The following is a 21,135-nucleotide window of genomic DNA, read 5'->3' as shown; positions in this document are numbered from 1 at the left end:
TTCCCTGAGCTAGCTTGGGTAGTTTGTACCTTTCTGGGAATTTGCCAAATTATCTAATTTGTTGTACAAATGACAGTATTGCTTCGTGATGATCTCTGTTTAAGACCGCCTGTTACTCTCTCGCCTGCCGTTACATCTTAGCTCTTCGGTCCTTTTCAGTTTGGCTAATTGAGTCACAGATTCCTGTTCTTTTCCAAGAACAACTTCTGGCTTTTGCCACCCAAGTCCCTCCGCCCTGCAGCATGGGCCGGACAGGCCTCTCCTTCCTCTTGAAGCATGGGTATCTTCCTTCTGCTTGCTCCCTGTCCACTCTGCTCTTAACCACGTCTTCTGGTGGGTGGCTATTCAGAAGTTCTCTTCTTTCTTAGTCCAGGCGTTTATGGGCACAAACCTCGCTCTCAGCCCATGTTAGTGCATCTCCTCCATTTTGGTGTGTCATGTCTTTATTCCCATTTGTCTTGGAGTATTTTATTCCCCATTTGTTCTCAGCTTTGATCTACCGGTTACAGAGAAGTATCTTCACTTTGTGAGGTACCAGTTTTTTTTTTTTCTTCTTCTATTGATTTCTAACTTTACTTATTATGGTTGAGGGCCATGCTTTGGCGTGTTTAAGAATATTAAGGCTTATGTCACAGCTTGGCCTCTGATCTGTCTTGGAAATGATCACCTGTACTTGAAAAGATTGTGTTGGTCACGTGTTCTGTAGGTACGGTTGTTCCGATCCTTCCCAGAGATAGACGTTCCTTTCATATAAATAAATTAGGGAGTTAGACTGCAGACACCCCAGAAGATTTCCTGAGACTTTCAAAGATCTAGCTGGGAGAGAGCCCAGGGAAGAGCTGCAAAGAGGAATTCTCTGTCAGGGCGTTTCCGTCTCAACAGAGGAGCTTATTAGCCCCATGACTCTTTATTAATGGATCCTGTGGGGACAAATTCTGGCATGTCCTTGCCTCTTTGCCCTTCTCCCACAGACATGAGAAGAATAGTTGCTGAGGCATGCTCACAAGCCCTGCCTCAGATGATAATGCCTCCACAATAGCCTCTGACATACCTGTTTGGGTCTTTTGTGCTGGGAATTACAAAGATGCATTCCCTTTTGCAAAACGTTTTCTCTATCCAAGCTTTCTGACCCTGGAAGAGAAAGGAATGAAAATTAGATTCCATAAGCCATCACCAGGGTTCATGAAAGAAAATCACATGACTTGCAAGATGGGTCAGAGGGTAAAGGTGTTTGCCACCATGCCTGATGACCTGAGTTCAATTCCTGGGACCCACATCTAGGGAGAGAACAGACTCCTGCAAGTCTCTGCTCCATCTACTCACCATTACACACGAGTACATGCACCCAATCAATCAATCAACCAATCAATCAACCAATCAATGTAATTTAAAAAATTAGCATGCCATTAATAGGAAGTTTCCTATCGTGTGTGTGTGTGTGTGTGTGTGTGTGTGTGTGTGTGTGTGTGTGTGTGTTTCTTTTTTTTATTGCTGGGGATCAAACCTAATGTCTTACCCAAGGCTGAGCTGTGGTCTTGGCCTTGCGTAAGATATCTGAATGATTGTTTCAATCATTGTTGCATGTGTTTAGGGATCTGGTGTTTTGAAAGAGAGGTGGCCTGGAAACATGTATTTCTATTTCCCACTTACTGAACTTAATTCACTGGCATCTACCGGCTGAAGATATTCTTTGTGCAAGGCTCTGTGTTGGGTGCTGTGGAGACTTTCCCAGGAGGGGAAGCAGAGGACAGTGTCCTTCACCCTCTAAAAGAAGCAGGCGATAGCTGAGGAAGCACAAGGAGAAGGGGGTGGGGCAGCATCAGGCTGCATCCAGGCCACAAGGACTGAGATAACTTCCTGTAGTGGCTTCTTTTATTGAGAAGGCCAAGGCTCAGATGCCTCTATCCTAGTTACATTGTTCTCAGACACCAGGAACACCTCACATGGAGGAGGAGGCTCAGAGCAGTGAAACCATAGGTGGAGAGTCAGCAGATCCCTGCGAGCAGGTGCTGGGAGGTCCCCGGCAAAACCTGCCCAGGCTGGCTGGAGGAGCGTTAGCTGTGTGTGTGTGTGTGTGTGTGTGTGTGTGTGTGTGTGTGTGTGTGTGTGTGTGTGTGTGTCTGTGTAAATCACTTGCATGCACACAGTGGGGATCAGTCAGTCCCAAAGCCTTTCATATGCTAGGCAAACACACAACCACTGAGCTAACGTCCCGTGCCCAAATGATTTAATGACTGCCTGACGGTGGTTCTCAACCTGTGTGTCATAATTCCCTTGACAAACTTCTGTCTCCAAAACAATATTTACGTTACAATTCATAACAGTAGCAAAATTACAGTTATGAAGTAGCAGTGAAAATAATTTTATAGTTAGGGGGGGAGGTCACCACAACATGACTGTATTAAAGGGCCACAGCATTAGGAAGGTTGAGAACCACTGGGTCTTGAACATTGTGCTGCTGGCCTTGGAAGCCGGTGCTTTTGTGCCCTTGACAGGAACACATCAGTTCAGAGGATGAAACATGGGGAAGTGAGTAGAAGCTTCATCTAGCCCAGACTTCAGGAGCAGAATGTTAGAGCCCGGCTCCACAGCAAAGCAGACATCCACTGTTTGGAAGGTAGCATGCTCTGCCTGCTTTGTACGTTATTTCTTGCCTCCCAGAGAAGCTCGCAGAGCATGCTCCTGTTTGATTGTGAAAACAAGGTCACGGTGCTTAGACTGTATACCACAGAATCTGGAATATGTGCCGGCCAAACAAATCCTAAACTCCTACAACTGGATTACCTTTTCAAAGAAATGCTAAGAGAGCAGTTCTGACGAAGTTCTCTGTGTAAGCTGTGAATGGACAAGTCTAAGGGAAACGAGCAAGTTATGGATAGCCGGAGCTGGTCTTCCACTATTGGAGAAAACAGTACGAATATGAGAAATGGAGAAGAGTTGAATGAACTGGACCCAACTGAAATTATCAGTGTGGAGTAATAGTCTGTGATATGTAGGGTTATATGAGAATGGATGTGCCATCTTTCCATACACACGTGGGGGACACAGGGCATACATGCATACATCTATATGATGTGGTGTATATATTATATGTTGCTTAATATTAAAAAGTGCCTCAAGACCTAGAGCTTAAAACAATAATAAGCTATCATCCAGCCTTGGGGATCTAGGAAGTGGTTATGTATAAGTTAGGTGCTTCTGAAGGGTCTTTCACAAGGATTCAAGTAAGCAAGACTGTGGCCTCTCCTAAAGAGATGGGTCTGGGGAGGATCCATTTCCTGACTCACACAGATTTGACTCTCGTTCCATCTCCTGCCACATGCGCCTCTCCATAGGCCCACAACATGGCAGCTGAACTCATCAGAGTGAGCAAGCCTAAGGGCTCTGTGACCTCGTGTCTGAGGCCTTATTGCATTACCTTCCCATATTCTGCTCATTAGAAGTAAGTCACTCAGCACGCCCCACTCAAAGGTATTAAATAACAATGACCCCACGAGGCAGGGGCCAGTGAAGTCACGTGCCTACCACACACACAATTTAGTCTACATGTATACATTGTGTCATATCCATCCCTTGAAAGGGTCTAACAGCAACAACATTCACACAGCCATAGATATACCCAGTGTCCAAATACTAGTTTCTAAATTCCAGCCTTCACAAGACCAGGGTTCCTTTAGAAACAAAGCCAGGGCTGGGGCCTGTAACTCCAGGGAGTAAGGAAGTGTTTGCTTCTAATCTCGGGAGCCACACTGGAAGACTCCCATTGGCTTTATCTGAGTGTGAAAATAAGTGATCACAATAAAGAATGTGACCTTTGGCTCGAATGTATACCCATAAATCCACACCTGTACAGATGTGCACATTAGGTAAGTACACGGGGGTCAGGAGAGCTGTGTCTTCCGGTGGACGTATCTAATACTTAGAAGCAGATGGAATCAGAAAACCAGCTCCGCACCCATCAATCAAAGGTGTGAAGAGTAACAGTGAACTTATGCATCTGCAAACACAGGTCATAGAGACTTATTATTAGAAAGGGTGAGTTGGACAGTGGAGCCATTTGGTGAACTCTGAGACTGTGTGCACACCCTCAGCACCAGAAAAGTCTAGCCCCTGAATCTGCTCAGGACACTCAGACAGCCTGGGGACAGACATCCTGCTTGTCACACCCTCCAAAGATGTCCAGCCAGTGGAAAGAGAGAGATTCTGTGCCCAGCACCCACATGGCAGCTCACAGCCATCTGTAACTTTAGTTGCAGGAGATACAGCACCCTCTTCTGGACTCTTTGAACACCAGGCCCTCACAGGGTGCACAGACACACACCAAGGCAAAACACCCATACACACAAAATAACAAACAAAAGACAACACGTGCCTAGACTCTCCCTGCTGATGCTTTCCGGCACCCTGGAGTAAGAAAGGCAAGGAGGGAAGGTACTGGGGAGGTGTCTCAGTGGGTAACCTGAGTTAGGATGCCAGCATACATGAAAAAAGATGGCCGTGGCCCATGTCGGCACCTCCAGTACTGCAGGGAGGTGTGCGGAGACAGGTGGGTCCTGAGGGCTCCCTGGCTGTCCAGCCTAGCAGAAACTGTGAACTTCCGGTTCAGTGAGAGCCTTTCGTTCAAGGCAACACGGTGGAGAGCATGAGGAAGGCACTGGATGTCCTCCTGCTCTGGCTTCCACACTCACATGCACGGTCACACGACGTGGATAAAGACGCTGGGCCAGGAGTGCGTGTGCCCTGGCATTCAGGTCTGTGTGTGTTCCAAGGGATGTGGGGTCACAAGCTGCATTAACAACTTGACCTTCTTGTCTGTACTTGAAGGAGGGTGGTCCAAGAGGGAGGGTATGGGAGGAAGCAGGGCTGCTAGGACACACTCTTGAGAAGGCTAGGGCTGGGCGCAGGGGTGACATGGGCGGGCTGCAAAGGCAGGGTGTGACTTTGCTCTGGCAGAAACGAGAGAAGCGACTTCCAAGTATAAACACTAGTTTTCTGCTGCATGAGTCTGTTTACGCAATGGCCATTTCTTGGGCCAAAATTAACAGCAGACTCCACAGGGACACGGCTGCTTTGTGGACCAGTTTGGTCCAGAGAAACCACTCGTTTCATGTGTATATTTAGAGCAGACAACTCAGACTCTCCCCACGGGTGCTCATCCCACACAGGAGCTTGGCCGGACTCTTGCAAGGGAAGAGCAGCTAGTTGGCATTAGCACGTAAGAGGAGTCTAGACTTCTGGCTTCTCCTCCTTTTAGCCTTCAGGAGGCGGGGAGACTGGCTGGTGTCCCTGCACGCTACAGGTGTCTGTGGGGTTCCACCCTTGCCTGGACCCCAGGGGAGGCCCACCCGGGGGAGCACCAGCTTGCCAGGGAAGCGCTCCATTGCAAAAGTCGGACAGGCTCCCTAGCCAGAGAGTGCTTATGTGCACAAGGGCTTAAAACCCACAATCATCCCTTCCTGCTCCACCCTCTGCTTCAGGGGAGGCCCTGGCCTGCTGCCAACAGGCCTTTCTGGCTCTTGTGTCTCAAGTTAGACACGGCCTCTCTGTCCCTGTGGCAAAGCAGCCCCCTAACATTGCCGAGCTTCTGCCAGAAAGTGAAGGTGAGGCTGTCTTCGTCTAGGGACTGTAAGCGGGTGTCAGACTCAAGTGATATGGTGTCTATGACGGCATGAAGACCCTATTTCTGGTGGTTCGTGTTCAAAGTCCCTCCGAGGCCCAGCCTGTGTGAAATGTCAGGAGTTGTCCCAGCTATCCTTCCCAGTGCCAGGGCTTCCTCTGTCCTTGCCAGGGACATTGCCCTGGGGACACTCCGGGGAGTGTCCCAGATGGGCATCTCAGGGAAAGAGGGTGATCTTCAAGGCAGGGGAGGGCCAGGTGTCCTCCAGTGGTGTGGACCGGTAAGTTGCCTGTCTCTGGTGACTTCCCTCCCACCCACTCCTAGAAAAGTGACCCCAGTTAAACTCAGTGTGCAACACACAGAGAGACTGGAAGAGGATTAGTTGCAGGGGGGGGGAGTTAACAGGAGATGGAGGGTATGAAAGAAGGTAGTGGTGTGGATATGAGCAAAATACATTGTGTGTATTTGTGAAATTGTCAAAAAGTGAATAATTAATCGAGGTATAAGACCTGAGTCCTAGAATTTTCCTTAAAGCTTGCAGCTGGGCGCTTTTAGTCCATGTCAGGGATTGTATGACCATCAGCACCACCTACATCAGGACATTTTCATGGCTCCTATAAAATAGTCATGTGGGTTGATGAAATGGCTCAGCAGGCAAGGAAGGCTCTGGCTACCAAGCCTGATGATCTGAGTGCAGTCCCCAAAATCCACATCGTAGAAGGAGAGCGCTAACTCCTATAAACTGCCCTGTACACCTGCACTGTGGTACACACACACACACACACACACACACACACACACACACACACACTAAATGAATAAAAACATTGGAGGCAACCATGCACCTGTTAGTGTTACTTCCTAGCTCATCCCGTTCCCTGCTCCTGGCAACAACTGATCTTGTCATGTATGGGTATCTTGGATGAGTAGAATCTTATGATCATCCATGCCTGGCTCTTTACACTTAGTGTGATGTTTTCCAGGTTTATCCACATCCTAGCCTGTGTCAGTCCTGGATTCCTTTTCAAGTGTCAGAAACAGTGCATTGCAAACACCCACAAAGCCCTGGCTGAGACAACTGTTTCCAGTTTCCCACCATTGTGATCAATGCTACAAGACATCATTTTTTAAAGGAAATGTTAAAACCGCCAGGGAAAGGGTGAAGGGAATTCATACTTGTTGGTAGGGAGTGTATGACTTTTTTTCTCTAATTTCTTCATTGTTTATATTGCATTTTTAATTTTCTAAAAATAAGCATGGTTTATTTTACAGGGAAGAAAAAGAGACTGTCCCCAGAGTGACCCAGTCAAGATGAGGCAGTTCCCATACCTAGTATCCCCCAGCACCAGCAGGCTCTAAGTCTGGGCTTCTTGTCACTCCCTTGGTATGTGGCAGCATCACTAACATCTTCTAGTACTGTTACTGGTGGCCATGCCATATTCAGCTTCCTGCCACTGTGGTAAAATCCCAAGGAAATCAAGTTAAAAAAGGAAAGTCACTTCACCTCCCTAATCACTGGAGATTACATGGACCATAGCAGATGTCCTTCTTACCCGTGGATGGGACTCCAGGGAATAACCATCATGGGTAAAGAAACAGAGCACTTGTGGCTGGTGAGATGGAGACTGGGATAGCCATTGGGAAAGCTGGTGTAGAGATTCTTCAAAATTCAGCACAGAATTAGCATAGGGTCCAGCAATTCTATGTGTTTATATCCCGAAGAGTGAGAAACAAGTCATGGAAAGAAGCCAAGAGGTAGACGCAATCCAGTGACCATCAGTGGATAGATTGATGCACACAATGTTGGGCCAGGTATGCAGTGAAATAGAATTCATCGTTTAAAAAGAAAGAAATTCAGACACAGGCTACCACATGGCTAATCACTGGCAGCATTGTGCTAAGTGAAATAAACCACTCCCAGAAGGACAAATGCCGTATGACTCCACATGCACGAGGTTCCTAGAGCTGTCAGACTCACAGAGACAGGGACTGCAATAGTGGCTGCCCACAGTGCAGGGAGGGGAGATATGGAGTTACTTAATAGGGACAGAGTTTCTGCTCCTCCAGATGAAAGCAATTGAGATTGGCTGTACAGTTATATGAGTGTAGTCAATGCCACCACAGGTGAAATTAGCCAGACTCAGAAAGACAGACAGCACATTTGTTATCCATGCATCCTAGCAAGTGTATAAGTATATGAGGAAGGAGATAGTGGGAGCCAAATGGGGACACAGGAGAAAAGGGACAGTATGGGGCGAATACGGTCCAAGTTCATGATACATTTGAAAGAAATTGTCTTTATGAAACCCAATGTTGGGGTTGGGGATTTAGCTCAGTGGTAGAGTGCTTGCCTAGCAAGCGCAAGGCCCTGGGTTCGATCCTCAGCTCCAAAAAAAAAAAAAAAAAAAAAAAAAAAAAAGGAAATCCAATGTTACATAGGATGCATATACTCCAATAAAGTTTTTAGCAAAATATCTATAGCTTTGAATAAGATACAATAAGATGTGTATGATGCATGAAGAAGCAGATTGTTTTGTATTTCAACCAAAAAAAGTATAAGAAAATAAAAAAGGTTGAGAGTAACTTATATTTTGCCACAACTGAAAATTAAGCAGATTAATAATGCTGATTTTCAGTCTGCCCAGAGAACCAGGGCCTAGGAGTGCGCATTTTAACAAGCCCTGTTGTGGGTGGAGGCCCGATCAGTGTGAGCTATACAGCACACACCGTGCCTGTCAGGGGGTCCTTCCAAGGCAGGCTCTCCAGGAACTGCAAGTTCATGTGTTGGAGACAGGTCAGAGAGACCAGTGGCTTGGGGCAGCACCAGGACGATGACAATGTCTAGGCATATGTTGGAAGAAGGAATGTTAATTGAGAAGATGCTTCCATGCTTTTGCCCTGTAAGCAAGTCTGTGGGGTGCTGCCTTGATTAGTGATGGATGTGGGAGGACTCATCTCACTGTGGGCAGTGCTGACCCTGGGAAATCATCCTGGGTTATGTACGAAAGCAGGCTGAGCAAACTATGGGAAGCAAAGCAGCTGAGAGCACATCTCCTTGGCTTCTGCTTCAGCTCCTGCCTCCAGGTTCCTGCCCTGACTTCCCTTCATGATGGAACTGATTGGGACATGTAAGCCGAAATAACCCCCTCTCTCTCCAAGTTGCCTTTGGTCATGGTGTTTATCCAAGCAGTAGGAACCATAACTAAGACAGAGATTTGTACCAGGTCATGGAGAATTCCTATGATAGACCTGGTCATGCATTTGTGGCAGTTTTTTTTGTTGTTGTTGTTTTTGTTTTTGTTTTTTTGATGGTACTGAAACTTTGGACAAGAAAAGCTGTTGCGCATTTAAAGCTCAGTGGATTGTTCTGTGGGAGCTTGGAAGGTAAGGACGATGAGAGAAACACAGAAGATGAAAGCCTGGCTTGTAAAGTCTCAGAAGGAAGTAAAGACTCTATTGGGGCCATTCGATATTTTGAATTCAGAATTTGTGTCTGGTCAGCTGGGACTGAAGAGCCAGCATGATTAGGAAGAGACCAGCATTATTGAAGATTATAAATCTGAGAATATTTCCTCAGAGCCAGCACACAGAAGCTGTGATCCAGAGGGGGCCAAGGCTGCACCCCATCTCAGCAGACAAACTTCATAATGTGTGAGACAGTTACCCAAGTGATACTGGGTTTGAAAACATGAAAGAGTCATGACAACAGCCTAGGCTTGGCCCTCTCACAGGCCATGGGAGGCCACTGGAGAAGGTGCAGACTCAGTTGCAGTTGAAGCTCCAATGCTGAAGGGGGCATGGGAAGAAAGCAAGGCCTAGCACATGTAGTGAGGTTAGAGTCCCTGAAGAGGGGCCAGGGGAGGCTATTGGTGGAACTGCATCCCAGTTGCTGTGCAAATCCCAACATTTTGGAGATGCCAGTACCATGGACATCCACCAAGGACAGCAGCAGCCATGCAGGAGTGCCCACCTGAGCCACATGACAAGCTGTGTGTGTGGTAGAGGACAGAGGTGGACGGGTGCCACGGGCAAGCCCTGTGGAGTCCACAGGATTATGAGTGGGTCCCAGATATGAAGAGCTGAACTTTTTACATGATCAGACCTTGGTTTTGTTTTATTTGTTTGTGACTGTGTTCTGATTCTTCCCTCTTGGAATATGAAATTATGTAACTTGTTTTTATTTTATGGGAGCCCACAGTTAAGACACTTTGGACTTTTAGAGAGACTCTATAATTTCAGAGAGGCTGTGAACTTTGAAAAAAGACATTGGATGTTTTAAAGAGAATGAACTTTTATTTTTATTGTTTTTTGAGACAGGGTAGATACAATTTTTAAAGTGTTTGAATTTCTAAAGATTATGGAACTTTTAAAAGTTGGAATGTCTTATATTATAATACTAATATTAACATGGGGTCTTAGGAATGAACAAGAAAGGAAGGTTTATGGTTTAACAGTCATGTGTTGGGCGTCAAGTGGACAAGGGGTCAATTGTGCTGGTTGATTTTTGTCAACTTGACCCAAACTAGATATATCTGGGAAAAGGGAACCTCAACTGAGGAAATGCCTCCATGAAATTGGCCTGTAGTTATTGTCTTGATTAATGATTAATGTGGGAAGGCCCAGCCCACTATGGACATTGCCACCGCACCCCCTGGCAGGTGGTCCTAGGCTGTGTAAGAAGGTAGGATGAAAAAAATAGGCTATAGAGCTAAATAGAGAATTCTCAACAGAAGAAGCTCAAATGGCTGAAAGACATTTAAGAAATTGCTCAACATCCTTAGTCATCAGGGAAATGCAAATCAAAATGACTCTGAGATACCATCCTACACCTGTCAGAATGGCTAAGATCAAAAACACTGAAGACAGCCTATGTTGGAGAGGATATGGAGCAAGAGGAACACTCCTCCACTGTTGGTGGGAATGTAAACTTGTACAACCACTTTGGAAATCAATATGGCGCTTCCTTAGAAAATTGGGAATCAACCTTCCTCAAGACCCATCTATACCACTCTTGGGCATATACCCAAGGACACATGCTCAACTATGTTCATAGCAGCATTATTTGTAATAGCCAGAACCTGGAAACAACCTAGATGCCCTTCAACTGAAGAATGGATAAATAAAATGTGGTACATGTACACAATGGAGTACTACTTGGCAGAAAAAAACAATGACATCATAAGGTTTGCAGGCAAATGAATGAAACTAGAAAAAATCATCCTGAGTGAGGTAACCCAGACTCAGAAAGACAAACATGGTATGTACTCACTCATAAGTAGATACTAGATGTAAAGCAAAGGATACCCAGACTGCAACTCACAACCCCAGGGAGGCTACCTAGTAAAGAGGACGCTAAGAAAGACACAGGGATTGCCTAATGATGGAGAAATGGATGAGATCTACATAAGCAAACTGGGAGTGGGGTGGGGTAATGGAGGGCAAGTGTGGGGGAAAGAGAGCTTAGGGGAGTGGGAGGTCTCAGCTGGATCAGGAGCAGAGTGGGAGAATGGGGACGGAGATACCATGATGAATGAAGACCCTAGGGGAACAGGAAGAAACAGAGTGCTAGAGAGGTCCCCAGAAATCCACAAAGATACCTCCACTGTAGACTACTGGCAATGGTCAAGAGAGTGCCTGACTAAGATGACCTGCTCTGGTGATTGCATGGCCAAATACCCTAACTGTCATGATAGAACCCTCATCCAGTGACTGATGGAAGTGGATGCAGAGATCCACAGCTGAGTCCCAGGTGGAGCTCTGGGAGTCCAATTGGAAAGAGAGAGGAGGGATTATATGAGCAAGAGATATTGAGACCATGACTGGAAAAAGCACAGGGACAAATAGCTAAACTAGCAGAAACACATGAACTGTGAACCAATAGCTGAGGATCCCCCATGGAACTGAACCAGGCCCTCTGGATAAGTGAGACAGTTGATTAGCTTGAACTGTTTTGGAGGCCCCAGGAAGTGGAGCCAGGACCTGTCCTTGGTGCATGGGCTGGTTTTTTAGAGCCTGGGGCCTATGCTGAGACACTTTGCTCAGCCTTGGTATAGGTAGGAGGGGACTGGACCTGCCTTGACTGAGTCTACCAGGCTGGGCTGACTCCCCAGGGGAGACCTTGCCTTGGAGGAGGTGGGAATGGGAGGTGGATTGGGGGGAGGGCTGGGGGGTGGGAGGAGGGAGGATGGGAGAATTTGTGGCTGATATGTGAAATTAAGTTAATTATAAAATAAAAATATTTTTTAAAAAAAGAAGAAGGCAGGATGAGCAGGCCATAGAGAACAAGCCAGTAAATAGCATTTATCCATGACCTCTGATTTGGTTCCTGCCTCTAGGTTCTTGCCCTGTTTGAGTTCCTACTTTGGCTTCTCTCAATCATGGACTAAGATTTGTATAGGTCAAATAAGTCCTTTCCTTCCCAAAATGCTTTTGGTCACTGAACTTTACCCCAGCAATAGAAAACAAACTAAAACAATAAACGCAAGGAAACACATCTTTGTTCACTGATTAGGAGATTTAACAAGGTGACTTTTTATTGTTTATCCTGAGACAAGGATTCCCACAGCCCAGTCTGGCCTCATGCTTGCTAATGTAGCCCTGATGGCTTTGAACCCATTATTTCCCTGCTTTCACCTCCCAGGAGCTGCAATTACAGACCTGTGTCATCACATTTGGATAATATGGCAACTTAGAGAGCAAAACAACCCACGACCACATTCAGTTTCAAGGCAGCTCTTTGGAGAAGCCACGGGCCTGTTTTGTGGAAATGGAATGAGTGCTGATTCCCAAGTTCAAAGGAGGTTTCAATGGCTAAGTGGACTATGAGTCCCTGAAAAACAAAAAGAACAAGATTGGAGAGCTCAGGTTTCCCAGTTTCAGCCGATGCTCACAACAGTGCTGTACAGGCATAGAGCTAGATGTACAGATCGATGGAAGAGGGTTTGAAGTTCATGAATAAAGGTAGGGTCCTCCAGATCCACCCCCCCTGCTTGCCTTCAGCCACCCCAGACACTGTGCCACTCTCTTCAGATCCAGGAGGCCCTGGTGCCACATGGTGTCCTGTGTCCCTGAACCCAGATAGAAACCTCCAGCTGGGCCTCTACCCAACCTAATTCCACTAGAGGATGATGGTATGGCATCTTGGTCCTCACCCCCATGAGGCACTATTCACTGGGACCCCAGCCTCTGCCACCCAAGGGCCGCCTGTGGGACCAAGTGAGAAGGCTGACAGTGAGAACCTTCAAAGCCTACAGAGGGTTGCTCCTGAGCTCAGAAGTTTTACCTGTATCACTCTGACACCTCATTACCCCATCAATACAGAGTGTCCCCAAGACTGAACCCCATGCGCTTTTTATCCGGTCTACAAATTGACAAGCTTGGGTAACAGCAAGCAAAGATCCAAGAACCCACTCAACAAGGCAAGACCAAATATCCACACCAAGAAACACCACCAATCACCTAACTCCAGATGCCCAGATTTTATAACAGAAACATGAACAACATGAATAACCAAAATGTCTCCTCCAGAAATCAAATGTCCCACCATAATGTTCCCTTTGCTGATGCACAAGATAGTGATTTTCAAACTTCAGTTATAGATGTGCTCAGAAACAAATCCATATATCTCTGGGAAATTTTGTGTAATGAAGGTGTCAGGATCTTTCTGTGGTGGTCTTACAATAAATAGTGCTTGGGAAGTTGTATTATACACACCAGCAAATACATGTAGACCCTTACCTCACATCCTTCATTCACAAAGCTAACTCAAATGGAATCAGACCTAAAATTAAGGGCTAAAACCATAAATCTCTTAGAAGAAAGAGGAAAATGTGGCTAAATCTCCATGATCTTGGACGTGGTTATGTACATCTGAATAACACTAAAATATGAGCAACAAAAGAGAATAGACAAATGATTTCATTAAGTTAAAACTGCCTAAAGTTCCGTCCAAGGACATCCCATAGAACGGGAGGAAACATTGACAATCTTGTATCTGGTGAGGGTCTGGTATCTAGATCGTATGAAGATGCCTTGCATCAACAACAGAAGCACAAGTGAGCTGAAAAGGAGCCAACGGAGGCACCACACCGTTTGGTTGCAGGACTTAGCAGCATCAAGCTGGAACTGGCCTGAAAGCCTTCTCCCTGCCAGCTAGATTTCACAGTGCTGGAAGGTGATATGCATGCCAGTGGGGGAGAAAGGATTATTCTTACCCAGTGCTGGACCATGCGACAATATCAACCTGCTAGGCAAGACATGCCCACTGGTACGATAGTAGCATGGGAATTCTGGGGACAACCAACTTATTTCTGGTCAGACCTGAAGCTTGCTCCAGAGCAGAGAATTCATGCCTGGTACCGAAAACCTGGTCAGAAGCCAAGGGCTTGGGCAGTCAGAGGTGCAAGGGGGAACCTACTATGGTTGATTCGTTAAACAAACATGTTAAATGGCCTCATATCATTTCCAGTTACACCCATAGATCAATGCTGCCTTCAACCTTGGCCAGAGCATCCCCTTTCTGCAGGGGGAGGCAACGCAGACTCATAACTGGTCCAAGGGCTGAGAATTAGTGATTTCTGGAGTGCTCAGCTCTCAATGGGACATCTAAATCAACCTCGCCTTCTGCACGTGGCTCAGGGAACATTTAGGAAGGGGAACAGAAAGAATATAAGAGCAGGAAGATGGGCCGGAGTGCTGTAAAACACTGTCCTCTGCGTGTGGTGTGCCTGCCGTACTTACAGACTTCCTGCAGCTGCAGTTATTTATGCCAGACCTGCACAAGCCAAGACGATCAGTCAGCTTTCTAGAAGGTGGCACTAACTGGACTCAGTGGAATAAAAGAAGAAGGAAGGGAAGGAGGGATGGAGAAAGGGAGGGAGGGAAGGACGGAGGGAGGAAAGGAGGGAGGGAGGGAGGGAGGGAGGGAGGGAAGGAGGGATGGAGGGAGGGAGGGAGAGAGGGAAGGAGGGAGGGAGGAAGGGAGGGAGGGAGAGAGGGAGGGAGGAAGAAAAGACACGAAACTGGGAGAGAAACAGAATGGAAAGTATCCTGAGGGTGTAGGAAGAGATTTGGGGTTGAGGATGATCGAGACACAGCGTATACATGTCTGAAATTATCAGAGAATGATACATTCTAAAAGAAAAGTCAGCAAAGGACTTTAAGAGGCAGTTCTCCCTGGAAATACACAGTAGCCAATAAATACCTGAAAAGCTGTTCAGCGTCACAAATCATTAGGGAAACAGAAATCAAAGCCACAGTGAGGTACTGTCTACCTTCATTATTGCCCCATCCCCCAAACAGAAAGCCAGGCCAGCGGGCACCTGCTTGCAGTCACAGTGCCAGTGGGAGGGTGGTGGTGGTAGTGGTGCACAGAGACAGGAAGGTCCCTGGAGCTCACTAGTCAGCCATCTTAGCCTCATCAGCAAGTTCCAGGCCAGTGAGAGACCCTGTCTCAAAACAGCCAAGGTAGATTTGTCTGAGTAAAGGCATTCAAGAAAGACCTCTGACCTCTACATACACATACACACATGTACACACAGCAGCAACCATATGTGTGTATACCATTTATACCCACGCATGCAAATGCACACACACACATATACATATAGACATGCACACATGCTGGAAACCAGTAACCAGTGCTTGCAAGGATGTGAACAAACTGATAACCTCATACACTGTGGTGGAAATGTAAAATGGTGCAGCTACTTAGAAAAACAGTTTGGCAGATCCTCAGCAAGTTCAATGAGGAATTATTGCACCACTCAGCATTTCTGTTCTTAAGTATACTCCTACCCCAAAGGGATGACAACAGGGGACTCAAACAAATACATGTTCGTAGCAATATTCACAGCAGCCAAATACTGGAAACTGCTCAAGTGTCTATCAATGGCTAGTGCAACAAACTGTGGCCTATGTACACAATGGAACAGTATTCAGCCGTCCAAATGAAACTATGAAACCCCTCCATAATATGGATATAACACACATGCTCTTACAGTAAGAGTCTTTAAGAGGTAGGGGGAGTATACTCTAAAGAGGTAAGCAGTACAGCACTGTGAACACAGGAGTCATTTTTTGTCACTATTGAACATTGTGTACTGTTCACGCACTGGGTTTTACCCTATCATCTCCACATACCCACAGTGATGCATTGTGATACAGCTTATCCCTGGCTGGAATATCTCTGGTGTCAGGAATTTGTCTGCCTCATCACAATACCATGAGACCTTGCCGTCCGCACAGTCTGTTGTTAGTGGAAAGATGCACGGGACTGCATTTACAAGTGCTTCATTTCACTGTCAGATAACTTCAAAGAGGGAGAAATGGAGCCATACTGCCTGGGTCTGATGCACCCCAACACCCTTCTTCTGCGTCACTGGCTCCGATCTGATTGGAGCACTGAGGGATCCCAACACAGACCTTGAAGCCCATCAAGAGCACCTGCTCAGGGTTTGCATAACGCCGCCCAGCAGGCTCACACAGAACGCCAAGGTCATCAGGAAGGCACAATGCAGAGGGCCTCTCTTGGAGGGCCAAGAGGGTGAAACTCGGGGCCAGCTCCTCTCCCCAACGGGCTCCCATGGCCCACACCCTCTCTTTTCGTGTGCTCTGTCCTTTCCTACTCCTTTGGGTCCTGTGTCCAGTACTTATCTCTAAAGCCTCCCAGAACGCAGGAGGCTACCCCACTGTGTGCCCAGACACTAAACATGTGAGGTACCAGGACCTGCAGGGTGGCCCTCCTGCCCCCCCCCCTTAGTCAAGAGTGAGGATTAATCCAAACCATGGGTTATGCAAATGTAAGGCTAAAATAGAGCGATAAGTTCTAAGAAGCGTAAACATCTCCGTCGTTGACTGGAAGAGATTATGTCAAGATCCTTCCGATAGGATCTGGCTTTATGGAAACACACTTGCTGATATGGAAAGAGCTAGAACTGGTTTGTCTAGCATGGCATACCGTGGCTCAGCACTCGAATGCGGTCTCAGCTGCAATATGCTGGGTGGAGGGGAGATCATCACAAAGCCATTCACCATGACCATGTATGCCCCAGGGTCTGCAAGATTTCAAAGACCTTGTGCAGAAAAGCAACATGAAATATCACTTTTATTGAGTTGAGTAAACTGTAGAATTAAAGTTAATTCACTCATTTTTTTTAGTGTAGCTTTATCTCATTTACAATCACGGTAGCATCTCATGCATGCTGTTTCAATTCGTCTCAAGCTGAAATTGCCTCTCCCCCCCCCCTTGAGACGGAGCCTCACTATGTAGCCCAGTCGACGACCCCTCCTGCCCCAGCCTTCCAAGTGTGGGCATCTCAGAGGTGTGCATGGTGTAAAACGATGCTGACCAAACTCCATGAGTCTCACTGTGGCAGAGCAGGTGAGGAGAAGCAGAGGCAGGCAGTCCTCAGCTCTCCCGTCTGGGCGTCTGGGTGTTTTCTTGTTTTGTGGGTTTTTTGTTTTGTTTTTGGTTTTTGGTTTTTTTTTTTTTTTTTTTTTTTTTTTAGACAGGGTTTCTCTGTGTAGTTTTGGTGCCTGTCCTGGATCTCGCTCTGTAGACCAGGCTGGCCTCAAACTCACAGAGATCTGCCTGGCTCTGCCTCCCGAGTGCTGGGATCAAAGGTGTGTGCCACCGCCACCCAGCTTCTCCTGTTTTAACAACTCATGGGCTGTTCTCCCTGAACACAGCTTTCCTGCCCTGTGCTAGAGGATCTGCCTGTCCTGATGCTCTGTTATTAGGAGGAGGGCCCCAGACATGAATGTAGTCTTCAACATCCAGCATATCAAACATTACCAACCCCAGTGGGGGAGGGGCAGGCACAGGAGGACAGATAAACAGATAAACTGTTGACAGAGGATGCCTGTGCTTCCCATGTTCACAGAGGGGCAAACCTGGAGGGTGACAACCCAGAAGGAGGGGACATAGGAAACACAAGAGGCCCAGCTGCTGGGGAGAGCATGCAACTGAGGATAGCTCCTGTTCTCAAAGTGGCCTCTAGCACTGTAAACACACACACACACACACACACACACACACACACACGCACGCACGCACGCACGCACGCCAACTAAAGATGATTTCTGGAAAGCAGTGAGTTAATACTAATATACCCTTTCTGCAGGAGCCCAGGAGAATTGTCCCTGACTATGAAGTGTCTGGGACATGGACCAATCCCTTTCCCGGGGCCATGATGGCGTCCAGAATTGCTCTGCCTCATCTGCTCACTGCCCAGTCCAGCAGAACTAGTAAGCTTATTGGAAAAATCTATCTTCACCCAGTTCAGCCTGGGGATGACAAGCGACCTCCAATGTCTGAGTGCCTTCCCTTTTCTTGTACTACTTATGAACGTAGAAGTTAGAGAGAGTCAAATCAAGTTCTAGATTTCTAGAAAATAATCAAGCAAACAACAATTATAGCAAACACATGTGACATGAATTGACATTTCCAGTGACATTTTCTTACTTCTAAAATAAGCTGCAAGAGAGTGGCCAACTCACGCTACAAATATAACTGCAAATGCCACGCCAAACACTGCCAGAGACAAGCCTTCCCCAGTCAAAACTGGCATCCCCCTGCGGAGAGCCCGGGCCTTAGTACCGCTGCTGCCCTGAGTCCAGACAGGGTGCGCGTCTCTCCCCTCTCCCCGCCTTCGTTCCCGGTGCCCATGCCTCTACGCACAGTCATTCTCCCCATTAATTAGGTAGATCTCTGTGGTTTAAAAACATGCATATTCGATTTAAAGAAGTTGTTATAGGAGGCCTGGAGAGATGGCTCAGTGGTTAGGAGCAATGACTACTCTTCCAGAGGACCCAGGTTCAATTCCCACGACCCGCATGCCGACTCACAACTGTCTGTAACGTCAGGATCCAACACCCTCACACAGACAGGCAAGAGACCAATGTACATGAGATAAAAATCAATTAAGAAATAAGTTGTTATAGAAACTTCCAGAAAGGAAAGTCATACAAAAGAATAAATAAGCAGGTGCTCCCAAGGCCTCCATCCTAAAGTGACAATTGGTAATGCTCCCACGTACTCACTCTGCCTTTTTTTTTCTGCAAATGCGTTAGACATGTGGTTAGAGCTGGGCAGTACAAATCTCAGCTACGAGGGAGTCTTCTGTATGTGATAATTATACCTTTTCTCTGTCGTTTAAAAATGTCTCATAATATTTCCTATGGATAGGCCAGGATTTATGTGTGCTGTGTCTGGCCGACCCTGGGTTGCACTGTGGTGTACAGTGCTGGATGAATGTCCTCATGCCTCCAGGTCATTTCCTCAGGACAGATTTCTCCATGTGGGATCACTGGCCTTGGCACGTGCTGTTGAACACGCCAAGGATCCAATCTACACTTCTGTTGTAAAGTAATCAACGAAAGGGAAGGGGGCCTCTACCATATTTCCCCCGAGCCTAACTAAACTTCATCAGTCGAACATTCCTGCAGTTGGAGGCTTCTAAGTACACACCCTCACCCTGTGAAGTTCAGTGTTTTGGAGATTTTAAGGAAGATATCTGTTTCCCCAAAGGAAAGGCGTGGAGGTAAGACACCAAGAAAGGGTAGGTGCTGCCCAGCCCTGGAGTTGGGGCTTCCCAGCAAATGCCAGGCACCTGCCGCCCAGGGACACTCAGAGTATTAGTCATTCCCTGACCCGACAAACCCTCTCCTCTGCCAGTCAACCTGTCAGGCAGGTTCGAGCCTCTGGGAACCCAGGCTGAGTCTGGATCCAGTCCTCACTCCCAGGAGGCCCTGAGGCCACCTTGGCAGAGAGAAGCAAGGGGCTGAAGGAGCCAAGCTCCACCATTGTCCTTACCTGCCTCAGCTGCCATGCAGGAGGGGTTCAGCCTGGCCTTCTCCAGCCTCTTCCTTGGCCCAGGCAGGAAACTGGGTGAGGGGGGCTCACTCTTTAAGAGGAGCAGCCCACATGAAGAGCATGTGAGTGTCTATGCCCGCTCCTCATGATCCCCGTGAGACGATGGCCCCATGACCTGGCTCCCAGGCTGCTCAGTGTGGTATGCACAAAAAGCCAGCTCCCTTTGAAGTGGTCCCCACCTCCCCTGCCCTAGTCAGGCCTTCCAAGCTGCAAATGTCAGCCCACTTTGCATAATTGAGACAATTGGACATAATCATTCTTTCAGAAGCCCCATGTCAGGCGGTCAATGCCCCGGCCCTCATGAGCCAGGAAGAGGAGCCACATGCTTCTAATTACTGCTGAGCCTTTTCAAGTTGATCAGGGCTGGGCCAGGGGTTGAGATGAATCCAACAGCAAATGCTGGGAGAGTCCCACATGACTTTCAGGCCCACGTGAAGCTTCTAATCCTCTCTGTCCCTGCCCTGCCAGCAATCTGCCTGACTGGGGTCACAGTCACCCCCAGGCCACTGCAGTGAGAGCTTTTTGGATGTGCTGTAACAACACGCCTGCCTCTGACATGCCTTCTCCGCCTGGGCAAGGCCAGTCCGGAAAGGCTCCTTGACATCTGCTCCCTTCGGGCCGCTCTTCCTCACGGGTCTGGGGGTGCTCCTGGGAGCAGGCCCCTCTCTCCTTTACCAGGAACGTGTGTAGTTGCAGACAGCTGGGCGGCCCGAACAGGTCCCTTTTGCAGAAAGGGACACTGAGGGTAGGGAGTGGCTGACTTGCCCAAAGAGCACGTGACCTGGAGCAGGCCTGCTGCCCAGTCCAGGTTGTACTAGTCACAGTAGAACCCTAAAGATGGGAAAGTCCTGAACCTGTGGACCTCCTGATAGCCAGCAAACTGCAGAAGATCATGGCAGGAGTTGGGCGTGCATCCAGGGCCATGGGGAGTCTGAACTCCCCCAGAGGATGCAGCAGGGGGCTCCCAGCCAGGCCAGAGACTAGGGCGAGTCTGCCTTTTCCTTTCCTTGGTTCCTTTAAGCTCTGGGCCCACCAAAGGTTGTGCTAATGGACAGGAATTGTGGACCAGTGATTGACATCCCAGGCGCTGAGCTGGGTAGACACCTGGAATGGCAGGACCACATCACAGCAGCCCGGCCGCAGGTCTGGTTCTTCTAGGCAATGAGTATTTGGCTCCAGTGGGAAATGGTACCAGGAGAAGAAGGACAATACGAGGCTGCTGTGGTTCTACCTGAACAGGTGGAGGCTGAGCTTGTGAGGGTGGTTGTTCCCTGGGTGCAAGAATCCTGCCTGAGAGTGGCCAGCAGAGCCAGTGCGGCTCTCCTTGTCAGGAGGAAAAGAAAATCAGGGGCTTGGTGTCACTGTAGGATCTGAAGTGCTCCAAGGGCTGCTTGCTGCAGGCTGGATGATAGTCGTCATCGAGACTTGCAGGATGGTGAGCTGTAATGCAATGGACTCTTCATTTGAGAACTAGAACTTAGCTTGAACGAGAAGATTGCTCACACAGCCGAAGCAGGGAAGCGGCTCTCATTTTGAGACGTGAGCTGGATCCTTGGCCTCATCTCTTTTCTCTGCTCTGACTGTCAGTACAAATGTATGGTTTTGAACATGTTCAATGCATCTTTAATCCACAGATTCTTCTTTC

The 21,135-nt window shown here is 47.7% G+C and overlaps 1 protein-coding gene across 2 annotated transcripts in view; it reads right to left on the bottom strand.

Annotated features, from left to right (window-relative positions):
• Positions 1 to 19,577, bottom strand: part of Trpm1 (transient receptor potential cation channel subfamily M member 1) — a 92,441-nt gene extending 72,864 nt beyond the window's left edge. For both annotated transcript variants that reach the window (XM_076544225.1, XM_042277506.2), the window contains exons 1-2: positions 19,431 to 19,577; positions 1,052 to 1,131 (exon numbers count right to left, since the gene is read on the bottom strand). The gene's annotated coding sequence lies outside the window, so the exon portion shown is untranslated. The remainder of the gene's footprint in view (positions 1 to 1,051; positions 1,132 to 19,430) is intronic.
• Positions 19,578 to 21,135: the final 1,558 nt, after the last annotated feature.

The sequence above is a fragment of the Peromyscus maniculatus genome, chromosome 1, assembly GCF_049852395.1.
Source record: "Peromyscus maniculatus bairdii isolate BWxNUB_F1_BW_parent chromosome 1, HU_Pman_BW_mat_3.1, whole genome shotgun sequence".
NCBI lineage: Eukaryota > Metazoa > Chordata > Mammalia > Rodentia > Cricetidae > Peromyscus > Peromyscus maniculatus.
The sequence above is the reverse complement of the archived record's forward strand: the minus strand, read 5'-3'. Positions and strand labels throughout refer to the sequence as shown.